General features: G+C 49.8%; 1 protein-coding gene across 1 annotated transcript in view; it reads right to left on the bottom strand.

Moving 5' to 3' along the window:
* TCF7 (transcription factor 7) overlaps window positions 1–27,340 on the bottom strand; it is a 52,717-nt gene that overhangs the window by 13,160 nt on the left and 12,217 nt on the right. The gene's annotated exons all lie outside the window — the stretch shown is intronic.

A 27,340-nucleotide genomic window follows, 5' to 3' on the forward strand; every position in this document is an offset into this window, starting at 1 on the left:
TGGGTGAGAGCCCCAACTCCTGGTGTGAACCAGGTGCATGTTGCCTGCAGGTGCTGGGATACAGCAGTGACTGTGCCCCTCCCACCTGGTCCTGCAGTGCAATCAGGTCACTATGGTACCACCGGGTACCCAAGGTACCACCACGTCCCTGAGGTGCCCAGGCTCCTCACATTACCCAGCACTGTGCAGGCATGCAGCTGCTGCCCATCGCCCTGGTGGGACTCACTGAATGCAAAGGGAAACGGCCGTGAGGAGGCAGCTCCCACTCTGCAGCAGAAAAGTGGCTTCAGTATCTGATAAGCAAGGAGACAGCGCAGCCGTGCTAATTGTTAGGAGGGACTAATTGCTGGCAAGGCAAAATGAGAAGACCTCACAGCTTACATGCAGATATCTGATTGTGATGGAGGCTCGAGGCGAGTGGAAGAACTCGCTTCTGGCTGAGCAGAACTATCCAGAATTCATCTTTTTTTTTTTTAACAAAATGAGGCTTTTTCATTAGACAAACGGTGATTCGTTGTAACCAGAAGTTTTCTGGAAAGCACCTCATGGCAGCAGGTGTTTTGACTCAATGTTTAAGATGGAGATGTTTCACCACAGCACACAGGAATGAGCACTCTGCTGCCTTGCAAGAGTTCAAAGTTTGGAGCTAATGCCAGAGAAACGCAGCAGAGATCAAATGGGAAACGGTTTCAGAATAGGAAAGGGGAGATTTAGATTGGATATAGGGAATATGTTTGTTACAATAAGGGCAGTGAGGCACAGGCTGCCCGGAGAGCCGGTGGTCCCCATCCCTGCTGACAGCCCAGGTCAGACTGGGGGCTCTGAGCACTGAGCTGTGGGTGCTCATTGCTCATTGTGGGGAGAGAGACCAAGTGGCCTTTAGAGGGCTCTTCTAACCCAAACCAAGCTATGATTCTGTGGTTCTATGATTAAAACCCAGAATTAGTGTGAAATGGCCAATACTGAGAATTTTCATGGACTATAATACAAAGAATATTGGTTTTAGCTGTGAAAATACTAGAAAAAATACACAGACGGTTTTCTGCTTGGGTTAGTTTAGGAGAAGAAAAGGATTTTTTAAAAACAAGTGAATTTTTGGTGAGGCTGGGTAAAGCACACCTTGCTGCAGCTGTAAGCATCCCAGCATCTAGTGCTGGCACTGGGCAAGATTTTGGGTTAATTTTTGGGTAGAAGACAAATCAGAAGACAAAGCATCGCATCCCGGTGATCTCCCACCATGTGGTGCCAAAGGAAAGAAGAGCTCTGAATGGACTTTGGTGGTCACCCACTGAGCAGCCAGGTCTCAGTCTGGCGCTGCACTGCTCAGGTGTCCCCACTGCTCCCTTTCCATCATTTGTTTGTTAAAACAGAAAGAGAGAAAAGAGCAGACAGGGCTCGGAGTGAGCGTGTTAAAGAAGAGCAGATCACACAAACCAAACACAGGAGCTCATCTCACAAGGCCGATTTTGATCAGCGCTGCTGCACAAAGGCACAAAGCGTCCTTCCTAGGAACAACCCCTCCCACTGGGAATATAGGGAACCTCGCAGGCATGGGGGATCCTTACACAAAGAGGACCTGAAACACAAGGGAGACGCTGTGGACCCCATGTGCAGTGGGGAAGATGTGCTCTTAAGAGACCCAATGCATGGAGAGGACCCTGTGAACACTGGGGGACAACACTCACACAGGGGCCGCAAAAGCACAAGGTGCCCTACGCACACAGGTGCACAGTGGACCCTATTCATATCGGGGACCCCACACACTTTGGGAGCTGTGGGAGGGGGCTGACCCCCCACAGAGCACCTGCTCACCCAGCTGGCAGCACCCCGGGGTGCACAGGACCCGGAGCGCTGTGGTTTGCAGCACTGATGGGGAGCGGAGCCACAGCGGGGCCAGATCACTCACAGCACTTTCAAACAGTCCCACACTGCTGGCCCCAAAAAGAGTGAAATGACAAAGCTGTGCAGTGTGGGGCCTGGCCAGGGACTGGTGCTTGGGGTGCACCGGGGTCTGGGCATCCCCAGCTATGTGCATCAGCACCAAGAAACCGCTCCCAGCAAAGGGACGGGGGAGCAGTGCTGCGGGCTGCAGCCAGGAGTCAGCCCTGTGTGTTGGCTTCGACGTCACTTCTCAGAGAGAGAGATGAGTCTACGCGTTGGCTATGCAAAACAAAACCTACGGAGTTCGCTGCTGCTGATTCAATGAGGAATTAATTCCTTTTCTTTGCAGAATTAGTCACTGTGCCGCAGAGACAGAGGCAGCAGGTCAGGCTGCAGCGAGCCAGCACTGCTCTGCGTTCTGCCCCGTATCCAAACATCTGCTCAAATCAGCAAACGGGGCTGGGAGCATCCTGCAGGGTGGGATCGTTGATGTGGGGCTCAGCGCTGTGTTTCAGGGCTCTCAGGTATGGGACATGGAGAGCTCTGCACAGCTTCAGAGCGCCTCTGCATCCTGAGCAAACCTCCCAGTTTGGGGCAATGTGAATAAACCTAACCCAGCCTCCATCGGGGGGCAGACGTTGCAATGAGACCCTGCTCCGCAAGCTCTTGGGCCAGCAGCATCTGCTCATTTCTCCTCACAGTGCAGGTTTTTTTTTCTTTTCTCACTTTTGCTGCAGTCGCACTGCCTCGCCACTGCCACAGCAGAAAGGAAGAAGGGAAAGTTAAAGCCACCCACGTCAGCACTGCCCTCACCCCAGCAGCTCTGGTGTCAGCAGGGCCACGTCGCCCCATGGGGATGGGCACCCGTGGGGCTGCCCCGGTCCTGTCCCCCATCTCATGGCACACTCAGCATCGCAGAGTCACAGGACAGTAGGGCCAGGAAGGGACATCTGCACTTCCCCCCAGTCCAACCCTCACCTGAGAGTCTCTGCACTCTGTCCAGCAGTTCCCCACCTGCCTGCAGCTGGGGAGCCCCACACTGGGCACAGTGCTCCAGATGTGCCAACCTCACAGCAGAGCAGAGGGGAGGAGACCCTCCCTCCCTTGCTGGCCATGCTCTATGCCAAGCATCCCAGGGCACCATTGGCCTTCTTGGCCACAAGGGCACACTGTTCGCTCACGGTCAACTGCTGGTCAACCACTGGTCAACTGTTGGTCAACCACTGGTGAACTGCTGGTCAATCACGGCCTACCAGGACACCCAGGTCCTTCTCCAGCAGCCCCCAGCCTACACTGATGCATGCAGTTATTCCTCATCCTGCACTGCCTATGGAAGGGAGCATCCATACTCCCAGCGAAAGCTGCATGCAAATAGCAACAAAGGAGGACAAATACAGGTAAATAACTTCAATAATTTTAGAAGCCTTGATGAACTGATGGTTGCAGATCTGGGATGTGGCCTGGTGCTCTGTTGGTATGAGAGCCTCACGATCGCTAGAAGAGCTGCAGATGCTCAGCACCGGGTCCCACTGCTGCTGCTGCTGGCTTTAAGTAGCAAGGGTTATTGTTTTAAGTTCAGCTCGTGTGGGGAAATGGCTGAGCTTTGCACCGTTTACGGGCACAGGAAGAGCCGTTTCACTTCTCAAGTATTTATCTTCTAAGAGAAAAATGTAGGTGGTTCTTCATGAAAAAAAATGAAGGCATGGAAAAATAAAATTAAAAGTGCTCTTGGGGTGACAGAGGGCAAGCGCGGAGGCAATAATGCCCCAAACCAGAGAAATCCCCTGAAAAATGAACGTGTGGCATCACTGCCTGAGGATGACATCTCATGTCGGAGAGACACCTCTGCCCAGAGCTGGTCCCCACCTCTGCGGGCTGCCCTGCTCCTGGGCACTGCCGCAATGATGCCTGAGAGCTCCCAGCATTCGGCTACGTGGGACAACAGCCGGCTACAGCCCAGCACCAAACACGGGGGCTGTCCCTGCCATTGCCTCCCCACCCCCCCAGCCCTGGTACACATCCACACAGGGCCCCATTCTGCTGCTCTCCGCAACGCAGTTCTGCGAATGGGGCCAGGTGCTGCAGGGCTGGTGTTACCAGTAACCCACCATGGCTGCAGAAGTGAAGGCACGGCCCTGACCCCCACGCTGATACCATCTGACCTCCTTTAGCTCCTCGAAGGTGAGCAGCAGTGCCGATACCCAGAATTAATCAGGAAAATGTCCAAGGGGGGTGAGGAGGGGAGCGCAGCACAAGTGTTTGTGACAAAGCATTGGCGAAACCTGGACCCAAATGCATCCGTGTGCTGCAGCAGTGCCCGAGGTGGGGCCAGACCGGGGGAGCATGGCCCCAGTGCGGGAATGCATGGCCCCAAAGTGCCAGCCATGCAGCAGCTGCCCGCTGCCATCCCCTGGGCTCTCCCGCAGGACTGCAGCTGCACGGCTTTTTGCTTCCTTTCCACTTAAAGGTGAAAACAAAAACATTTACTTGAAAGAGGGGAATTAAGAAAAGAAAACAAAACACACACAGAAAAAAAACTCGGATGTGATTGAAGGCGTTTCAATTCCCCCAAGATCAGAGGGTTGAAACCTGCCCCTCCGCACTGAGTGGCCGTGCTGCTGTCACCGCGTCACCCTGCGCCCACAGCCGCCTGTCTGGGTCCTTGTGCTGGGTGCTGTGCTGCTGGGTGGTGGTGTGCTGCTACACTGTGTTCTGCAGTGATAGGACAAGGGGGAATGGTTTTAAACTGAGGCAGGGGAGGTTGGATATTAGGAGGAAGTTTTTCATCAGAGGGTGGTGAGGCACTGGAACAGGCTGCCCAAGGAGGTTGTGGATGCCCCATCCCTGCCAGGCTGGATGTGGCTCTGGGCAGCCTGGTCTGCTGGTTGGTGACCTGCACATAGCAGGAGGTTGGAACTGGATGAGCACTGTGGTCCTTTTCAACCCAGGCCATTCTGTGATTCTATGATTCTATAAGCTGTGTGATGCAGTATGTAATACACAATACCACGCCATGCTGAGCTGTACCACACCACGCTATGCTGTGCTGAACTACATTTTCTTTCAGTCCCCCTCCATTCTCAAAGGGGTAGTCACTGATCACAAAGAGAAAACAACTCAGAAGTCCCTCTCACTGTCTGAAAGTGAGTCCCCAACTCAGCAACTGCACTGCAGAAAACAACAGCCATAGCAGCACTGGAGCAGTGCTTACACACACCGACTGCTCCCACTGCATGCGGCTGCCACAGCGCTCATGGGGCAGACACTGTGGGACTGACATGGCTGTGCCCACGTGTGTACAGTGGTTAATTAGCAGATAACACGGTGTAAGCAGGGATGATCATTTGTAAAAGTTATCATCTCTCTTCGCTACACGTATCACCGCTATGGTGAAATCATTTGATATTTATAGGGATGGCATACGCATCTCCAAGATGGGCAGGCCCAGGGCTGGCTGCCGTCCTCCTTCTCACATTGCCCCTGCTGAACCCAAATGGGTTTTTTGGAGGGGGACAAAAACTCCTTGCATGAGATGAAGGACCCCGCATAGGGCAGCTGCCCCGCGCCAGGTCTGCAGATCTGCACTAACATTTATTTCCCTTCTTCTCTACGAAGCATCGTCTTGGGAGGATGCAGAGGGAAATAATCCTCCCCGGAGCCAAAAGGAGCTCCCAAGGACACCCACAGCCGTACAGTGATAGCGGTGCCGCTCTCTGCTCGCTCTCGATGGTGACATGTTGACAAAGAATGCTAGAGCCACTAATCCGGGATGATGCTGCGTGTCTGGCCGGGAGAAATCCCACTGTTCTCGATAGGAGAAATTAGTTCCATAACGCTTAATGCCCCTTCTCCCTCTGACAGCCAGCAAGTGTTACAGCGCAGGGTGAAACAAACATTTTAATTCTAATGTGGCATTTATCTTCCAGCAGGGTTCTGGAGAGCCCCTGACCCACACCGCAGCCCGCTGCCCCGTTTGGGTCTTTCTCTGATCTCTTCGTGTGCATGGCTGCGCTAAAACCTGGGCTTGGTGGATTTGCATATGATTAGGCAAGAGGGAAAATTAATAGGGAATTGAATGGGTTTCTCCTCTGCCCATCTCATGTTTATATGAGATTAAAAAGAAGTGATTCTTTTTTTAATTATTGCAAAGATATATTAAATATTATTTAACCTTTTTTTGTTGGGGGGAGGGAAGCAGACAGAGAGAAGAAACAAACTGATCCGTATGGTAATGAATGCCTCCTATCGTGGGAAGCAAATATCACTGTAATTAGGATTAGACAGGAATCCTAATTAATCTCATCTTGCCACTTGACTTCTGGAAGTTCCTTAACTGTTACCTCCAACAAAACGGAGCCCGGGCAGCATCTCATCCCCCAGGTTGCCTGGCCAAGGGTGGTAGGATGAAGGGACACGTGGCCCCGCGGGCTTTTCGGCACAGCACTGCAATACAGGGCAGGGACACACGAGGACACCTCAGCCCCACGCCTCAATGCTGTTCTGTGCTGTGAGATGGCACAGATTGCCATGGGTGGAACGGAGCCGTGCACAGCCCAGCTTGGCTCTCAGCTCTTGTCACAGCCTGTTTTTCAGGCTTTTTTTGAGATGCGCAGCCCATTGCATCATATTTTACTACGTGACTGGATGCTCACGTGATTATTTTCATCTTTGGGTCCCCAGTGTGGAAACCAGACTTTGGACTTCAGACCCTGGCTGGAGGTCTCGTGCTCTATTTCTGGTGCTATGGCTACATACAGCATGAGGTGATGCCATCAAAGGGCGCTGCCACTCAAACCAGCAATGAAACGCAGCAAACTGCAGCTCCTCCTCGTGCTATGCTACGTAATAAAACACAAAGGAATGCTGCTGCAGCTGGGCGAGCATCTCAGCCTACTTCTTCCAACAGCTCCAGGAAGCGTTTGGCCACAGCTTGATGTGAATGGCAGCTTGGGATAACACAGTCGAGACAGACACCAAAAACGTTCACTTGGAAACCAGAGAGCAGGCAGAGCGTGCCCAGCACTGGGTCGAGCTTCAAGCCAGTGATCAAATGCTCACGAGGCAGCAGTGATCAAAGGCTTTGTGCTGAAAGAATGAGAAAGTCACAATTTCATATGGTTTTGATGAGAAAAATAATGGATGAAACTTTGCTCTTTCAACTTGGTTTTGCTTTGAGTTTGGGCTTCGTCTGCTTCCGAAAAGCGATGTGTGCAGATCTGTGAGACACGAGGACACAGATGAAATGCTGGATCTCACCACGGGACGTGCCAGGAAATTTATGCAACGTTATTCGTTTTCATCAAAAAATGCAACTTGTGGAAACCACAGCTCTTGGTGGGATGCAGTTTTGCCCAAGCACGATGGTTTGGGTCCTGCTCCATGCCTGCAGCTGCCAAAAGGCAAGAGCTGCTGGCACAGACCCTTCCCAACCAGCCCCTGACCCACACAGCTGCCCAACCGCAGCCGTTCTGCAGCACAGCCCCCGTGTTTCACTCCCTCCCAACGTCCTCTGCCTCATTATGGTAATTGACAGCGGCATTTGCTGAATGATGAAACCGAGGTTACGCAGAGCATCAATTACACTACAAAACACAGCCGCCACACCTCTGTGCACGCAGCTTCCAAATGCCTGCACTGCAAGATCGTAGTGCAGGAACGACCCAGGTCCTGCAGGACGTCTGTGTGTCCCACATCTGCCTTCTGGCAGCTGGGAATGAAAAACTGCTGCCGCTACCGGGACAGGGACCTGCACAGAAGTGTCCTCTCAAAGGACCCTGCACTGTCCAACCCAACCCTGCAATAGTACCTCTCTTCACAACCAATGCTGTGTCCAATTAAAGCACTGTTCCAATTGCTTCGGGATTTATATTCTTCCCTGTAAAGTCTGCAATTCAGAAATAAACCCGTCTATCGCACGCTCGTCATCTAAGCTGCTGAGAACACAACAAGTTAAAACCATACAGATTACAGAGGATTACACATTTTCACACTTTTTTTTTTTGGCTCTCACTGAGCTGCTACGCAGAGAAAGCAGTTTGTAAAGCACACTATTCCCATAACACTGTCCCTGTGAGCGTCCCCAGCACAGAGCTGACCTCAGCCGCACTGCTGGGTGACACGAAGCCCAGGGCAAGCCAGCAGCTGGGGACACTGAATGCAGGGCTTCAGCAGAACAGCAACAAGATACCGAAGCATACAAGACATTTCTCTACAGCGATCCTCATCACAGTCAATGAGACATTTCCCACTGCTCTCTCTCTGAGGGCCATGCACTTCTGAGTGCAGAGGGGGGATTTGGACTGGATATCAGGAGGACATGGTGAGGGGCTGGCACTGCAGCCAGAGCTGTGCTGCCCCAGCCCTGGAGGTGCCTGCAGCCATGGGTGGGCTCTGTGCAGCCTGAGCTGGGGGCAGCCAGCACATGCAGAGTGGGGCTGGGGGCTGTCAGGTCCCTTCCAGCCCAACCACGCTGTGAGTCTCTGATTCTGTGACCTTTAAGGACCCTTCCAAACCAAGCCATTCCACAGTTCTTTGACTTTCTCCAGCACTGGCTCATGTTCATTCAGGTTTCTAGGAAAAATAGGGAAAACACCCTATGCTGGCAGCCAGGCAGTCTGTAGGTATTTGATCTGCAGCATCCCGTGCATAAATGCACATAAACTCACAGCACTTTTAATTTGCTGCTCCGGGTGCACAGGAGGTGCGGGGCAGAAGCACAGCCTCTAGATGGAGCAGAGCACAGCTCCTGAGCCAGCAGACAACACCAGCATGACAACCACATCTGCCACGCACTGCAGTGTTTCAGGCTCTCACTTACTCTTGTCAGGAGCCCACTTGCAGCTGGGCCCATGCAGATGTTGGCACAGCTGTTGGGGTGCAGGACATGTCCCACGGCCGTGCATCACGGGGTGTCCCACGAGAACAGTGCTTGGTGCTCTCTTATCTCTGCATCCATCTCCCTGCCTCCCTGCATTCGCACCAGGCTGTGCTCAGCCCAAGGATTTAACAGTGACAGTGTTTAACTGAAAGGTGCCTGCAAGGGTGGAGCCCTGTTATCTCCTGCATCTGAGCAGGCTCGCTGCTGCTGTGATGCTCACAGTGCACACTGTAAATACAGCTTAAAGCAGGGCATTTTGTATAAAATAAAGACCTATTTTATACGTTTTGTATTAAAAAAGCACCACAACTATTCCTAAATATATAGCCACTATATATACAAACTGTATGTATTTATGCAAAATGTATACCAAATTATGCATAAAACATTTATGTACAGTTTCATAGAACCATATAATCATTCAGGTGGGAAAAGACCTTTATGATCACAACCCCATCCCCAGCCCGTCCCACTATGCCCACCGCCCCGTTCCAGGAGTGGCCCCAAGGAAGACCTCCATGGCCTGTGGTCCCATTTGTGCCTGTGCAGTTTTGGGGCAGAAGGGCTGTGCTTTGCTCACACATATGGCAGGTCTGGGGATGCAAGTGGAGGACAGTTGTGCCATGAGACCCAATGACCACAGAGGTATCACTGCCATTGCCAGGCTGGGGATGTGGAACAAAACCAAGGAGGGCAGCCTGGCCATGGGGGTCAGACCTATCGGACACAGTCCACTTGCCTCCTCCTTTTTTATATATATATATATAAAAGAAGTATTAATATTTTAAATTACTATAATTTGTGCTTGGGACTAATGAATCATAATTATTCAGCCAAAAACAAATTGTAGTCTGGGATTTAATCCCTCCTATCTACTCTATCTACTGTAACCAGCTCCCGGTGATGGCTGAGCCTCCCAGCCATCAGACCCACAGGACTGATGTGTTGCTCTCCTTTCCCACGGGTGCCCTCTGGATCCCTGCAGTGCTCTCACACAGTGTCCCAGGGCTGACTGCAATGACTCTGTCAGTGGCTGCAAACCTTCTCTGGTTCTTTCTCCCTGCTGTAAGCACCATGAGCTTACATGAGGTTCGGGTTTGCTTTCAGCCCGGTGCTGAGCTACGGAACACAGCTGATGTGAATAGGAGCCATGTGCTCAAGAGGAACTGAACAGTGCTGGTGCTGTCTGCAGACAGCCTGTGTGCCACAGTTCCAAAAGGAAGGGGTAGGTTTCACCACAATGGAAGAAGCTGTGTAATTATGGGATGGCAGCAGATTCAGGGCAGGGAAAGGCAATTCCAGCAGCAGGGAATAGCAACCTCCGCTCTGTGCATGGGTGGCAAAGGATGATGGCCAACAGCTGCATGCATACAGTGACCAGCCGGGGCTGTGCAGGACCCCATCCCATGGAGCAGAACACACTTTGCCTTTTTCTCATCGTGGGCATCCCATGGCACAAGGAGCCCTGCAGCCACACCGCTGTCCCTGCATTGGGCTTCACCCCCAAAAACACACCAAGCCCGCTGGAGGCTCCCAGCTGCCAAAACATCTTCACAGCATTTCCTTGTAGGGCTCAGGTCTCACTGGCAGCTAATTAGCTGTATGCTAATGGCCAAGCCTGAGCTCAGCACAGAATTCCTGCTCCCAAACCCAATGTGTGCAGGGCACACAGAGCAGGAGCTGTGCAAGCAAAGCCCATTCCTTTCAGACTCTGGATGCACGCTGCAGATGCACGATGCAGTCGTAAAGGAATTTGTCACAAACAATCCTTCAGCCCAGCCACGCGGGGTGGTGCTTGCTCACGCTTTGCTGAGGCTGAATTCCATGTGATCCTGCAGCACGACCGGGTTATGGCACCCAGCATGAGGCAGGCAGCACCCAGGGGTGCGTGCACCCTGCTGCATGGGAGCTGTGCCAGGAGGGATGGCACAAGAAGGAAAACAATGCAATAATGATTTATAAATTCAACACGGAGGCAGCCTGAGTCCCAAGGTGACTAAGAGCAGCCAGTGGACTTCCAGCCCATGGCAAGGAGTGGGATGATGGGTGGGATCAGGTGAGGTGCTCGGGGACACCAGCAGGGTTCCATATTTTGCAGGGCACTAAAGGAAACCGCCTGCGAGCTTGGGAGATCTGAAGGGGCCCATTTGTAAAATGGAAAGAAATAGAAATAAAATAATTAAACAACACAAATGGCAGCCAACAGACTGCTCACCTAGCATTTTCCCACCTCAGGCAGGAGTTCTGATTAATGCTAATTAGCTTATCTTCACATTAGATCCTGATGATTCATCACTTACTACCCTAGGAATTATGACGCACTGGGGAGAGATATATTTGTAGATTCCATGGGTGTATGCCATGTCTGGAACACTTAAATGATTTTGGCATGAAAAGGGACCAACCACAAGCCCAGCTAATCAAACCAGCGTTTCTCAACCTACACTTTCCAGTAGTTATAAAAAAGATGCAGAATGAAGACAAGACGATGGCACTGAAGACGAATTTATCTGCTCATCAGTGGTGTACGATCTCTCCAGAACAAAGGGCCCTATGGGCACCCTGCCAGCAGCCTGTGGCTGCTCCTCGTTTGCATATAAATTTAAAAAGAATTTTAATCAGTGTTAAATGCACATGATTATTTTTTATTTATAGCTGAAAGTAGGTGTACACGGCACTTCGTAAAATACAGCGAAAAGAAAGAGCACCTCTGGGAGCCTGAATGGGGATGGATGGGAGAAGCTGTGAGTGCTGCTCTGCGTTGGAGCAATGGGACAGGGCTCTGCAGCCCAGCAGCTGTGGGCGCAGCAGGCGCAGGAGGATGTTCTGTGATGTCGGGTTGGGAGGATGCTCTGCCAGCTGTGCCTCCAGCCAGACGTGCAGGGATGGCTGCTCCCCTGCATGCATGGCTCTGGAAAGGCAGAGCAGTGTTTCCTCGTGGAGCTTTGCTCAGGGGCTGTGGCATGGGGACATTCAGGTCTGGGTGGGCCATGCCTTGCGTGGCTTTGTGTTCGGCTGCATGCAAACAGCCTGGAGCTGCTTGTGTTCTACTGATAGGTTTTGAACTGCTGATTACATAAATCCCAAAGCTCCTTTTTATATGTAAAGCAGGAGTAGCTGTCATACCCAGATTTCTCCAGTGTTTGTCACCAAACTGCAAATAAGGAGAGGTCACCTCCCGTGCTCCCAACACCTGTTGGCTGCCTGCACTGAATGCAGGGCGAGGAAAAAGCCGCTTTCTGCTCCGAAAAACTCAGCTGTCTTTCAAAAGCAATGCGGAGTCATGATACAGAAGAGATCAAAGAGTTACCTGCGAGCTTTAGAGCTATTATTGGATACTGTACCTCCTCACTCAAGACATTTTTACCTCTGCTGGAATCCAGAAGAATTTCCTCAGAAATAGATCTCTGCTCCACTGCTGAGCTGCAACCCATCAAAGCACCTCATTTACAGAAGGTTAATTAAGGAAACTGTTCTAGCTCAGTCACCTCACGGTGACGACATCAGATACGCTTCCCTGAAGCCTGTTTTTTCCAAGGAAGACTTTTGTCAGACCACGCAGCTACAGTACCATCATTGCTTTATCCCCGTGACGGCAGCCCAGGCAATGTGGGCAGGACCCACTGCTTGGGAAAGCTTCCCCCGTGACTGCAGCACTTTGCCTTCTGTCCCGCCTCATGGTGAAACACCGGCTTGAATTGAACCCTGAATCTAGAGAACCCCACACCCAACCAATAGTTTTCCATACATCAAATATAACAGCACATATCCTTCAGGCCCTGCATGCACTCCTTGCTCTCGGCCACCTCCATTTGCCATCTCACAACTTGCTCCAGCCCTATCTCTGGCTGTAATCCCCTCCAGGAGCCTCGGCCACAGCTCACCCCAAACCCAGCCCCCTGGGGACTCCAGGTCTTGTTGGAGGCAGTTTGAACACAGCTCACGTCTTCATGGCTTGGGTGAGAGTTTTGGTTAGGGTTAGTAACCGAGGAGATAACAATGGTTTTGGGACTGGAGTAGGTGTTGGGATTGTAATCCAGGTGAACTCAGGATGAAATCGTGTCACAGGAAAGCTCAGTAGAGGCTCATGAGCAAAAAAAGGGGAGAGGACACGGAGCTCTCCGAGCTCATTTTCTCCCAAGACAGGTGATGGTAAAGGGTGCTGCTGTTCCAGAGGGGAGACTGCACCAAAACTGAAAGCTTGTGTTGAGTGAATCTGTGACTCCTTTGAAAACTGGGGTCACTGGGAGCCCGAGGAGCAGTGAAAGGGCTGAGGCTGAGTTTGATTTCAGCAGGTTATAAGGCAGAACATGCTGATGCACTGGGAGCCATCATTCATTTCAGAGTAATGATTATCTGGGAACAGGAAGATGTTCCTGGAGCTGGGCTGGCACTGCCTGTAGAAGCAGTGCTTGAGCCCATGGGACTGCAGTACAGGGGAGCTCACTGAAGCGACCTGCCAGCTGCTGGACGATGCTTCCACCCATGGCCAACAAGGCAACCAAGGCTCAAAGCAGCACATGAAGCTCAGAGGGAAAGAGCCAACTAAACAGCCTATCTCAGGAATGCAGGAGCAGCAGAGAGTAGCTGTGCTTTTCCCAGTCAAAACTTAATCCTAAAATACTTCCCTCCTACCCAGAGTTTCTGAGCAGCCCCTGCCCCAGCACTCCGTCCTGGTCCCCAGCTCACCCTCAGACATAGCTGCGCTCATTCTGTCTGTAGGTCTCTGCCAGAAAAACCTTAAGCCAAACATGCGCCTTATCTTAACTCAAAAACCAATTTCCCATTTTTACTAAATTGTACATTCAAGGAAAATCCTCCCAAAATTGTTGCCTGGTGAAAACAATCATGTCCAGGTTCTCCAAGAACAGCTGATGCTCTGCATTCGTATCACTGTGGGTCTCTGCACCAATGAAGAACGCAGAGTAAATGAGAATGAGAAACTACCTGTGAAATCCATTTCCTCCAAGGCAGACTGACTGACCTATGAAACCCACACATGTTGTGTTACAGACTGTAAACCTCAACACTGAGGGAGGAATCAAAAGTAAAAGCAGTTCTGTATGTTTAGGGCAATTCTCGCACCCACCCCATTAATGCATAGCAATAAATGCATCCAAGCACCCTTTGCATAGGATATATACTTGGATATCTGTTTGTTCCAGTACAAGAGTGGTAAGTTTCCATTTCAAATGATTTATCTTCATTATACCAAACCATATCCTTTCCCTGCCTTTATGAGAATCAGTGATTTCACAAATGACACCACTGAGATTTGCATCCTGCCTTTCTTCACAGACAGAAGTCATTGGGAAGCAGGCAGCAGCTGTGCCATGCAACTAAGGGATGTGATGTGAAAGGACTCCTTCCCATGCCTGCAGTCTGGGGCTTGCTCCCTGGATGCTGACCCTCCACCCATTTAGAGCAGAGGAGCAGCAGACCAGGTGAGATGTCACCAGGAAGGAACAAGCTTCCTCCTGGCTCTCGTACCTCTCACAAAGAGCCACCTTTGCCTCTTGCTGGGAATACACTGACATCCACGTGCTGAAAAGCAAGAAGACTTTTATGCTCGACTTCTGGAAAAACACAAATTCAAGATGTATAAAGACTCAAACTTGCCTACAAAGCTTTATGGAGGCTAACTATCCATTTATGTCTGCAAAGAGCATGGCCAAGGCAACCTCCCCAAGGCACTGCTCCCCTCCCATCGACTCCTGCCCCACAAACCCAGCTCCTCAGCTGGGGCTCAGTGCCACGTGCCCATGGGGCGCAGCCCAGGCACCACTTGGGGGGCCGCAGCCTTCTCCCTGCCAACATATCCACTCCACAGAGAGAAATGGCACGAGGAAATCACCCTGACTGAGCTCTTGGGTGTGCGTTTATCTGCATCTGTCCATGCGCGTACAAGGGAAGTTAATTTTAGTTTCACATTCTCCCCTGCGCGGGCTGTGCGGTCCCCTCTGCCTGCAGTGTGTGTGTAGCACAGTTTGGGTGAAAAACACCAACTCTGTATTTTCCATGGTAAACCACAAGGGGTTTAAATTCACATCACTGTATTTGCAAACAAGCAACTTCTGCATACACAGAATCCTGTTTCATTTGAAACCCTCACCCCCAAAGTGTCTTACGTTAGAGCGCGTTCAGAAAAAGGAAAGTTAAATTCTTGACCACAAGCACAAAACCTCACGCTGGCCCCACTGCATCCTGTGCACCAATAGCCAAACAGGAGCCGTGTTTTGATTTCCATGCCACGTTGTTTTTCTGGTCTGTCTGGGGCAGCTCTGGGCTGCACTTGGAGCAGCAGTGGTGGCCCGTCCTTCCCTCCCTCCCTGTGCATCCCCATGATGTGGCACCAACCCGTGTACAGAACTGGGAATGGCTGCCCTCTGGGCCCACACGTTCATTTGCTCTGCTCTGTCCCTAAGTGCAGACTCTCCGCTTCATTTATCCCTCTCATTTTCCAACAAGCCTGCAGCACGAAGCCTCTCAGGGTGGGTATTTCAGGGCCCGGATCCTCATTCCATACCACTGCCATGGGAGCCTTGCCTTTGCTCTACACAAGAACTAAAGAACAGAAAGCAAAAGCAGAGCTCTAAAAATGCCTCCTACCATCCAGACACCTCATTATCTCACTCCTTTCTTAGCAGGTGCTTTAAAGAGAAACATTTGACTGAGAGAAAAGAAAATTAATCCATTTGTGAATGCCCAGATCCTCCTATTAGTACTGGCTGCCCATTTTTTCTTCAGCAAGTTGCACCACTGAAGCTGGCTTGCCTACATTCTTTGTAGGTAATGTAATTCTCATGTAAAAGAGTCTGTGGCTATCACACGTCGCTTGTTACCTTCCTTCCACAAAGAGCAGCGAAGGCAGAATTTGGAGAACTTGACTTTATGGCTGATTTGCTCTATGCGATACAGCAGAATCTTGGTTTATCATGACAAACAACGTGAGAAACAGGGCCAAATAATCAGATTTCCATCTCCCAGCATCGGCAGCACCTGGTGCTCAGGGATGGGATGCAAGCACCTCCCCATGAGTAATGAGCATCATCCCCACGAGTCAGGCGTTACTCACACGCAGAGCCAGGAGTGCAGGCTTGGAACAGGAACATGACAAGAGATCTCACATATGTAGCTGTGCATGTTGGTGTTGAAACAGTTTACTAGGCTGCAAAGCAAAGTGCTCTGCGCTCTGGCCATGGGTTGGGTGACCCAACAGCTGCTGGGAGCTCCAGAACTGCGGCTGCTCCCACCAGAGCTTGCCCTGCTGTGCTTCCAGCTGCTTGCACCCATCTGCTTTGCCAGGGAAAACTCAGAGCTCTGCTTGCTGAAGGGAGCAGGAGAGCAAGGACTGATCTCTAGCAGCTCAGCATGCACTGCAATCACAGTTTTACAAAACACATCACGGTAGCAACAATTTGCTCCTGTTCTCCTCCCTCCTGATCCAGTGCTCGTGGAACGTGTCATGTCTTAACCAAACACAGCACGGAGCAGAGCACGGTGCCAGGTGAGTCACCCCAAATAGCTCATTGTGTCATACAACCACACTGGCAAGCCCTACAACTGCATGTGGAAGTCGTGAAGCTCCACAAGGAGACAGAGAGACTGAAACAGCTGACATAAAAGCATCCTTCCCATAAAGCTGTTGAAGGGCATCTGTGCAGTTGTAGAAAAAAAAGGACCAAAGTGCAGAGCTGCCCTTCAGCACTGACCTCATGTGCAGACCTTGGTGCTGGGACTGCTGCTGACACCAGCTTCATCCCTGTTTCGAAAGCACCCCCACCTGCAGCATCCTCCCTCCACGAGTCATCAACCTGCCATGGCAGCAGGAATGGGAAAGCGGAGGAGCTGGGGAGGATGGAGTTCAGCCCCAGATAATGTGGGAGAAGGATGACAAGGGGGAACAGCTCTCTGCTCCAGAAGAGACAGAAGCAGAGACCCAAACTGCCCCCTCACCTGTATCTACCACTGAGGGCTGGGGAAAAGCTGCGTCATCCCCCTCCAGGGGAAGGCTGGAGGACAAGAAAGGCACTTGCCTCCATTCCAGTCTCTAAAACCTTAGAGGTCTCCCTGGCTGCAGAATATCAATGGGATAATAAGGAGTGGTTTGTGGGATTGGGATAATTTTCTGTAGAGGTATTTTGAATGAGCAGGATCACCACCACCTGGCAACAAAGTGAACTGAAGGTGTAGCTGAAGCCCTCTTTGGCTTCAGGAGAGGTTAGAAGGAGATGCATTTACTTCTGCTTTCCAAAATAAAGTAATTAACTTCTTTTTCTTCAATCGGTCAGATGAGCATAAGTAAATGGCACAGAAAAAAATGGCACACACGAACCCATACTGGATTCCATGGTTCTCAGCTCATGATTTCATGATGCAATTCTCAGATTGAAATTAAATGACTGCTTTTTTTTATGGTTAGTCATGCAACCTTCCTCTGAGATCTGAATGTCATGCTGGGTCAAGTTCTCTCCTTCCTCTACACACTCACAATTCTAAGGAATATGTAGGTCAAATTCTACACAGTCACTCCTGTGAAGCTATTATTTCAAATTATATGTCAATTACGTACGTTGAATTTGGCAACTCTTCCTTTTAAATGCAAACCTGCTTGAGAACTTTAAAACTCTTGGTATCTGCAGTAAAATATGTTGCCTCCCAGTTGTGATCCTGGAGCAGACAGGACCTGCCACGAACAGAAGTTGTGTTCATCGAGGAGCTGTGCAGTGGCCCCTGAAATCAATTGCCACGGGTCACAAAAACCACCAACAGAAAACCTCAGCACCACAGCAATGCTCGTACCAAGAGAGAGACAGAGAACTGAATGGGTGGGAAAAGCAACCATTCTGCAACCGAGACAAAAGCTGTTCATCTATAGCTTCCCATACCTTCTGTAATAACCTCTACCTTTACCAATGCAGAAGATCTGTACAGAGAGGAAAATTATGTCCACGCATAGCTCAGGTGGAGCTGGGGTGGCTGGACTAGAGTTGGGATCTAAAGAAAACATTAAAGAACCATACTCCTTGTTTTGCATAGGACAGTACACTTAAACAAGCACCTAAAGCACAGAAATAAGCATAATTCATTTTCTTTCACCTAATTTGGTCATATGCAAAGAGATGGATGGCATTATCCACACGGAAACCAAAAATCTAAGAACTCGAGCACAGCTGATGATTTGAACAATTAAATGAAGAAATCCAAGCAGAATTAGATGAAGATGAAAGAGAATTTCTGAATGACGCCTTCTGGAACCTTTGTTCAGCCCTAAGAGCACCATGTACCGGTTGGTCAGCTCTGATGGTAGGACATGAGATGTTACCACTTCTGGGGTTTGCCTTCGTTGACGAAAGATTTTGGATTTGTGGGTTGATTATCAGAGGTAACTCTCTTTTTCATTGAAGCAGAATTCTGACAAAAAGACAGAAACCAGCAACTGGTCAAACAAGAGAAAACCCAACTATTGGAAACGTGGGCAGAGTCACACTGGGAGGCCAAGGCCTCCGACTTTCTCAAGCAGCTTTCCCTCAGCTCGGTGGCACAATTGCTCTGCATTTAGAGCCCGAGCAGATTGCAGGCTCCTGGGGAAGCTGGAGAGCACGATTTGAGCACTGCCAGCTCCCAGACCACATGAATCATGCGCTCAGATTTTCAAATTCAAAACATCCAAGAAAAATTACCCCCTTGGATACCATGGAGGTCCTAAAATGGCTTCGGGATGTGGATTTAGCTTTGCTTCCCTGCCTGCTGGTGAAATGCCCCCCGTGGGCCATGCCTGGTGCCAGCTCAGACGCACCGCGGCAGTTCTCCCTCACGGTTCAGGTTTTGCTGCATCTATCCGAGGAAGAGGTGCTGGCCATGTGAGCAGGAGCAGCCTTCGTGAGCAAATTTAGCAAAGAAAAGGAAGTTTGGCTGGCTTTGAGGTAAAGTCAGTTAAAGTCATGGTATAGTAATGAGGTAAAATAACCGAAGATACGCACCCCATGTTGTCCTAATCTCTGTTGAATCAATTGCACTGAAAGAGGCTGATAAAGAAGTGTACGCTTCATTCTGTACAAAATACATGTTCTGAGTCCAGATACCATGTTAAATGTTGCAGCCCACAGCAAGCTGACCTGTGGGAATATCCTTCAGTTTGTCCTAAATTTTCTCACAGTATGGATACTTAGGTGTGCTCAGAACAGGAACAGGAGTGGTTGCCATTGAAACTGAACAGGGCTTAGGCAGCAGAGACCTCAATATCCAACCAACAAAGCTTTTATGTATCAAGACAAAAAAACATTTACTAAGTCCTTGATCTCGTATGCATAAGCCCAACACTTACAAATGCATCCAAATAATGTTATGCACAAGTTGTCAGGCTGATTTCAACAAAGCCATCCACACATGGGAAATCATTTCCCTACGTGAGCACTCTCAGGTCTGAGCCTTACACACAGCAAAGGCTTTGGGAACGATGCCCATGGAAAAGGCTGTAACGTCAGTTAGGGAACAAAAGACCTCTGAGTACTCGATCTCCACCAGAAATCTTTACTGTCCATACAAATCTGACAAGATCTGAGTTTTTAATATCTAATCTGTAGGTTGTTCTACGTGGAACACCAGCCTCTTGCCATGGGACTTTGGCCACTATCAGTACAAACCTCTCCTGTAGGCAGATTGTATGGGGAAAGCCACAGCTGTATCAAAAGCTTACACCAGGCAGCCTGTGTTCATTATTTGAGAGAATTACAGAACGGAATAAGGATTAAGCCAATAAAATATGCAGACATTAAACAGCCATCTTTAGAATTTTATCTAAAATCCTGCAGTGTTTTTAGAGAATGAGACCCTTTGTGCTGAGCATGCTAGCAGCAGTATGGAAAAGGGTAAAGAGTTGTATATATGAATTGTATTATAGAATTATCCTTCCCACCACAAAACTGTAGGCTGGAAAACAGCTAGAGATGAGCTTCCCAGGAGTTTGCACATGAGCACATCCTACCTGGCAGCAGTGTTCATGGGAATTTGAGGACATGGCTCTTTTCTGTGAATAATTTCTCAAGCAACAGGAATAACCAAGATGTAGAGTGGAAGAGCAAAACTGGATAAGAAAAACTAGGGGAAAAGAAGGAGTCCCAAGAGAGTGAAACCTTCATGGCTTCCCCTGCTGCTGTCAGCCTGCAGACCATGCCCAGATGTTCACATCCCACCCTACCTATGAATGTACATGTTCAAGGATGCCTTATTCCTGCTTCAAAACTAAAGAAAACAGGTTACCCAGCAGAAAAGAGATCATTTTTGCCACTAACGTGTTTTGAGGGTGTAGGATACAGCACTCCCAGCCTCTGCCTTTACTTGTCATTTCGTGTGCATAGCAGCAGATCAAATTCTTTCCTGAAAAGATAAAGCACTTCTGTGCAGTGCTTGTATTAAAGACAAACTGTAAGTGCGGGGTTATAATTTATTTATGTACATTAGAAACTAGCTAATTTGCACTAGTGACTAGATACCCTATTGGAGGTTTTCATATTTTATGAATCAGCGAGCAAGCTAATGAACAAACAATTAAGGAGCGAAGAAAGAAATGTACTTTGTTACTTTTAGTGAGCTCTAATAATACATTATATTAGTGAATACACTTTGTTAAAGCGTGGCAGTCTAGACAGTAACCCACATGCTGTGGTCAGGTAGTTCAGAAAGCAGCACATAGCAATGAGAAGGCAGCACAGTGTGAGGCTGCCCAGCTCTGCTGGGCCAAGCTGCAGAGGGTGAGGGCTGGGGACAGCCTGGTCTGAGTAGGAGAGCAAACGGCTGGGATGAAGATCTGCTGCTTGGAGAGATCTGGGCTTGGGTCCTCAAACGCAGCAATGTGCCAGGAGAGCTGCAGTGTGCATGGAGAGGCCAACGCACTTGGGGGATGCGTGGGGATGCAGCAGTGGGAGAAGGACGGGGAGCTCACAGCCTGCCCACCCCTCACGCACCTTCAGCACAGTGCAGTGAGCACATCACAGGGGGCTTAGCGTGAGACAGGGCAGCTGGCCATGAGGCAGCCCCCTGCCCCAACCCTGCTCCACTGCTGGCTCCCAAAACGCTCCCCTATGCTGGCTCCCAGTTGTCCCTTCCGGCCCCACAGCCCCACTCACTACCATGGCCACAGCTCACGGTCCCTTTTAGGGCGGCTATAAAGCTGGTAAACACTTGGACTCGTCTGACAAAACATTCAAGCAGGAGGAAATGGGGTGTGTGCAGAAATACTCCATTACGTATTGTAATGGCAGACATTAATTCAACGTTAATAATACTTTGCACTTTTCAATCACATATTCTAAACCCCTTCAGATAGGTGGGGAAGCATTTGGATGAAGATTACTGGGCAGAGCCCAAAGGTGTATTCTTCCCTTAGGCATAAGGAGATGAAGTGACTTGTCAGAGTGGCAGTGCTGGGAAGAAATCTACATCTCCACATTTCCAGACCTACATTCCCATCTAGTTGCCAGAAAGAGGAGTTAATTTAAATATTACCGTTTGCTGACCTACTTACAACTACCATCAAAACTTGGAAGTAGCGATCAAGTATTCTCCCCTCCATGCTCGGGCTTTTTTAGGATAACACTATCTTTGAAGTACGCCTTTCAGCCGCATTAAACAGACAGATCATTATTATTTGCTCCACTTTCTTAACGAGTCCCTGTTTGCTGCTATTCACTGCTGCAGTTTGGATAGGCTCGAGCTCAGTTGCACAGCCCTGCAAAGCATCTCCCTGGCACTGCAGTGCGTGTGTTAGCATCGGTGTGTGGCTGCAGTCACACCGTGCCCAGCGAGAGGGGAGCATCTCTGCAGAGAGACCAGAAAGTTTGGGACCGTGCATCTGCTCTGTTTGTCCTCTTCCCCTTGCTTTTCTAAACAGCCCTCTCCTTCCTCAGCCAGCCCATCTTCAGCACTTATTGGGCCACTCTGTCACCTTTTACAGTCAGCCTTCCTCTGCATCACAAAAACCCCAAACCCTTTCCTGCTTGCACACAGAACTACAGGCACAGCTGAATGTCAACAACCACAGCATGCAGCTGAAAACACTCTCCGGGCCCTTCCCAGCACACAGCATCCCCCGTGCACAGCCCTCCTCTGCAGGTTCCCAGTGTCACGGTTATTCTGCTCTGATGCTGGGATGGGGAACAGAGGCTTCAACCCCCCGCCTTAGGGGTTGTTGACAGAGAACATGTGAAGCGGGCAGAGGAAATGGTCAGCGCAGTGCCTGGCTCTGCGGGCTGAGCAGTGCTTCCCAAGTAGGTCATGTCCTGCAGAGGGGAAATCACGGCTGCTGGACCCAGCGTGTGGTTGAGCAGCCCCAAAATGCCCCAGTCACACTGACCACACTGCGTGCAACCCTGCATCCCCGCATCCCCACATCCCACAGCTGGTTTCTGGCCTCAGCCCCGCTGGCTCCTCCACCCCAGCGAGATGCCACCCCGAATCCCTCCAAACCCTCACCACCCTCCCGAGCCCACCCAGCTCATAGCAGCCGTTAGCCATCCCCAGCCTCGCAGTAACCTCCCTCCATGCAAACTGTTTACAGACATTTATCGAGGTGCGCCAGGTGTGGATGCGGTTACCAGCCTGCTGACTGTTTACCTCATCCTCCGTTCAGCATCACATTGTCACAGACTGTATGCAGGCATCAGATAACGGCGCACAGCCCTGCACACCCGGCTCACACATGCACACGGAGACGCGGTTCACGCGCAACCCTCGCAGCAAACCGCACACCGACTATCAGCCTCATCTCTCTTTTTTTTGCTGAAGTAAATTACACTGAATTTTTTTTTTAATTTTTTTTTTTACCCCTTTTCAAAGCCAATACACAAATGACAGGATGTTGTTGAAGGAAAATATGAGCTTTCATAAGCTATTATTATTAGCACATGCGCACCTCGCCGCCGCTTTGATCTTACTGTAGGTTCGTGTTTGTTCCCCCTGAACTCAACCCCGATGTCTGTTCTGATAGAGATCACCAACAATTAAAGTGGGATTTGCCAGCCCGAGCTGCGGGGTGACTGCAGGGGGACGTTCTGCAGAATGCACGATGCACAGCTCTCCCGAAGCCTCTTGGCTGTGATGAGGTGTTTGCTGTAAAGCGGAAGGGTGGTAATGTGTACTGAATAAGCACCCTTTGATATTCTGCATGTGAGTTAAGAGCATGTTCAGGTTTTGTTTGCAGCGGAACTGTACTTCTTCCATTGTTTTCTGAGCAGAAAAAAAAAAAAGAAATAGTAGAAGCAACGTTCAAAAAAAAGCTGCTCTAAAAACGGTGTCGGTTTGATTTCAGGCAGTCAGTGACCAAAGTGAGTTTCTATATGCTATTATCTATGGTTTTTAAAGCCCCTGCTGACAGCTGGAGCCCGCCCCGAGCAGCAGTGCCAGCCCTGAGCTGTCCCTCCACTGCCTTCACAGGAGCTGTTTGCTGAGTTCCAACCCATTACACGTCTGCAAAGGCACTGAAGGCAGTGGGATTTACAGCCAGCACTCAGGGCACTGTGTGGGCATGGAGCACAGAGAGAAAGGGCAGCAATCAGGTGCAAGGAAGTGGCTGTCCAGTGAGCAAATATGACTGCATTATAAATGATGGGTATTCTCACAGATGAGAGCCTCCAGCACCTGGCTGTGTTCATGCAGGCTTAGTGCTGTGCAGACACAGCACTGCACACCTTCATCTCTGAGAAGGATACAGAGGGAGCTGAGCACAGCACATTTTTTAAGGCAAATGGAGGGAATGGGTGAAAGGGAAAAATCTAACAGGGATAGGTGATATCTTATAGTCTGCTTTCAGACCTGAGCAATGCTCTAATATAGCAATGGGCAACAAAGGCAACACATGGGGATGGGAGCTCCAATGGCTGGAGAACCACCTGGGAGGGGATCTCGCCCATCCATCCTTCCCTGCTATCGCTGCTGAGCCTCAGTGAGTGCCCCAAATCTGAAGGTGACACACAGCACATCCCCAAACCCGGGGCTGTTTGCACTCGGGGTGATGGAAGCAGCAGGCTGGAAAGGGACATGTGAAGAGCTGTCTGTCAGGAGCAAAACAGTTGGGAGCAAGAGATGCTTGCTCAACAACAAATAACAAAACAGCATCAAGGGAGCATGAGAAGTTTTGGAGAAAGCCAAAGAAAAGGAAAAGTTTGAAGAATTCCACAAACACCCGATCAGCCCCAACGGGAACAGGCGATCGCAGGAGGCAGCGGCAGCCAGCGCTGCTGAGCGACGTTTCCATCAGTGTCCTGCCAGCAGTGCCATTACTGGATTATCAGGGCGGATTAAGACTTTAGCCAATTACCCTGACTGCTAAATTGTAGATTGTCTAGACTTCTTCGTGTTCAACAACACACATAATGTTTTCCCTTTATCGTTACGCCATCGGCCCGCTCCTGCGGGACGCATCCTGCGTGGTGCAGGTGAGCCCTGCCTGCAGCTCGGCACGGCCCTGCGTGCAGACAGATTTATTTCAGACAGGATTCTCATAAATTCAGAACGACTTCCAACTTTCTTGACTAGGAGATCAAAGAAGTGAGCATTTGCTTCGTGCCATCTGCAGAGCTGCTCGACAGGGCCACGCAGTCTGGGTGGGGGGGAGGAGAAGGGAAAAAGAAAGTCTCGGAGATTATGCCCTCAAAAACAAGCTCGAATGCCACCCTCACATTAAAAAGCCCTGGTTGGCAGTAACAATTAATTTCTTAACTGAAACCCGCCCAACTGTGTCCAAGTGTTTTAATTTGCCTATTGCTACAATATGCAAGGGAGCTGGCAGTAATGGATTTGCAATTAAAACTAAAACTGGCAAAGAAATCGCAAAGCTGGCAAAAGAGCTAATCTGCAAGCCATGATCACAAGATTACAAAGTGTTTATGCACATGCTAATTACCCGCGCACATAGCTGAGAATGACTTATAGAAGAGAAGCCTGGCTTCGTGTGATCTCAGCCTCTGGATCCGGCCGGCCCAGCCGACATCGCGCCTGCTTCCCACAGCTCCCACTGCCATCAGAGCTGTCCTGGTGCACGCTCATGGAAGCAGCAAGAGGGACAAGGGATGGGGAGGTCTGGAGCCCTCGCTGCCATCCGGCTCCTGGCACTGCCAAGAGCCTTCGCCTGGCCCACAACTGGAGCACGGAGCCTGTAAATGTGAGGTGAGCACCACGTGTAATGCATTTACACCTGGTTATTCACCGCCCTTGACGTCAACCTGCTGTCTCCTGCCTCTAGAAATAGCTATCCCCATCAGTCCTTGGAGAGCAGCAGGTCTCAGTGCCCCCAGCCCAGCAACGGACACTGCAACACTGAATGCAAATGTGTGCGTGATGCTGCGAGAGCAGAACCCACACCAACCAGCTGCAAAAGGACAGGCTGGGAAGGGGACGAAAAGGACGCAAAAGTGATCAAACATCCATGTAATTAGCTAAGAACAGAATGTGACAGTGGTCAGGGGCACCATGACGAGCAATTTGGAACCACAGGAGAGAATTTCAAGGAGAAAAGTGTGGCAGAATAGTCCCGGAATAAAAGGCTGCTGGGAAAACTGAGATTCTTTAATATATGGGATTAAGGATTGCCAGTATCCTCAGGGAGGAAATGCAAATGGGGTTCAGACCATTTTTTCCATAAAAATTAGGAAGGAGAAAGAATAGACTTTGAAGTTCAACATGTTAGTAAATGAAAGCAACAGCAAAGGAGACACAAAGAGAAAGCAAACCCTGGACGCCTAGAATTATGTCTTAAACACTTGATACTGAAAGACAGAACCCGAGGTGATGAGGAGACTTCCCTTCATGCTATGCACAGATCCCAGAAAATCTGTAGATTAGAAACTGCCTGAGAAAAAAGCATTGCACAACAAAGGTAGGATGGAGTGCAGCATTCAAATGGGATTCTTCAAGCCTTATTCAGCCAGACCAGGATGACGAGGATGCAAGGATGGATGCTTTTGCATGCACAAAGAAAGGATTTGATGGTTGGAATAGCTGATCTCAGCGGTCTTTTCCAACCTTAATGATTCTATGATTGACTCCATGATTTCTGGAGGTGCTCTTTGCTCTATGAAATGGTGGCTGGAGCCGTGGCACCGAATGACCTGAGGGGATATCAGGAACTCAGTGAAGAGATTTGCAGGCTTGCTGCATTGAAGGGGCTGGCTGCTCCTGATTGATATGCTCATGGAAGTCCAGTCTGCAGAACAGAAATACATAGCAAGGATGCACTATTCATAGCTGGCAGAGGATGGATCATCTTTGTGGTGACATCCTGGAGGTATCAATGGCTCGGTGCTGGGAGCCAGTGGAAAAGGGCAATTTGTGTTTGGCTGATGATGGCTGCAGCCTGTGTGCTTGTGTAAAGCAATTACAGAGTGAGCTTAGCCCATCATTACTGGTGGCCACGGAATGCCATGTGTCAGGAAATGGCATCTGATCATCACCAATGCAGATAAGCGTTCCGGACATAATTAGTGCTACAGAAAGGGTGATTCAAGGGAGAAGAGCTCCAAAACTGGGCTTGGAGATGGATTTATCCATCCCTATCTGCAATGCACTGCCAAGCAGCTGATGGTAAATCCAGCCACTGGGGTGGCCGGGTGAAATTCAGTAGTCTGTGACACAGAGATGATAAACGATGATAAAAGAGAAGATGATATGACGTTGGTTCCTTCACACCATAATCTCGATAGCTCTACAGCTTTTCCTTGTTCCAAGTGAGATATGTGGACTATAAGAACTTAAAAAATGCAACAGAACCACAAACTTCTGTTGTTGATGATGTTTCTAAATACATTTGAGAGAATTTCTTTCCTGATGTGCAAAGGTTGGGCTGGCTGCTCTTGTGAAGCAGAATCTAGATTCCAGAAGCTGCTGCTGGGGTCTGCTGCTTCGCCTTGCTCAAGGAGAGACCCATGTAGAACTGCTGCCTATTTAAAGTCATCTACAAACCAGTTTAATAAAAGCTGACTGCATCTGCTTCCATGTTATTAGTTCTGCCCCAAAACTCTGTTCCTGGCAACACAATGTTCCACGCTAATGAGCCAAATCTTCCCCTCCCATGGCAGCACTCCTAAACCTCCACACCATTCAGTTCACAAAGTTACCACCCTGTTTTTCCCTCGGGGGAGGGAAGGATTGCAGCTGCAGAGGGGGTTCTTCAAATAATATGAAGGCCAGAGATCTGTGGGAAAATCTGCTCTCAGACAAATAGCACTTGGGGGCATCTGCAGAGAGAACCAGCCCCTCTTTGCTTCTGTCTGGGTCCCACGTCCTTCTGGCAGCAACGTTTTTTATGAACCACGCAGCCATTAATCCCCTGCCAGTTCATACACCCTACCATCCTCTGTGGGCAGACAGCACAGAGTGGGAGATAATGCTGCAGGGAAGTGGTATTTATTTCAGCTGGATTTTGTGGCTTCATGGGAGAGTTTCTACTCGGGGCAGTTATTTCTCGCTCACTCCTCCTGCAAGAAGGAGGGATCTGGTGCAGGCTATGGAGACCGTTCTCAGCTCCTCTTCCTGTGAATTTTCACCCATTTTTGCCACTTCCCTCCACGCAGCACCGACCTCGAGATA

Source organism: Meleagris gallopavo, chromosome 15 (assembly GCF_000146605.3).
Source record: "Meleagris gallopavo isolate NT-WF06-2002-E0010 breed Aviagen turkey brand Nicholas breeding stock chromosome 15, Turkey_5.1, whole genome shotgun sequence".
NCBI classification, from domain to species: domain Eukaryota; kingdom Metazoa; phylum Chordata; class Aves; order Galliformes; family Phasianidae; genus Meleagris; species Meleagris gallopavo.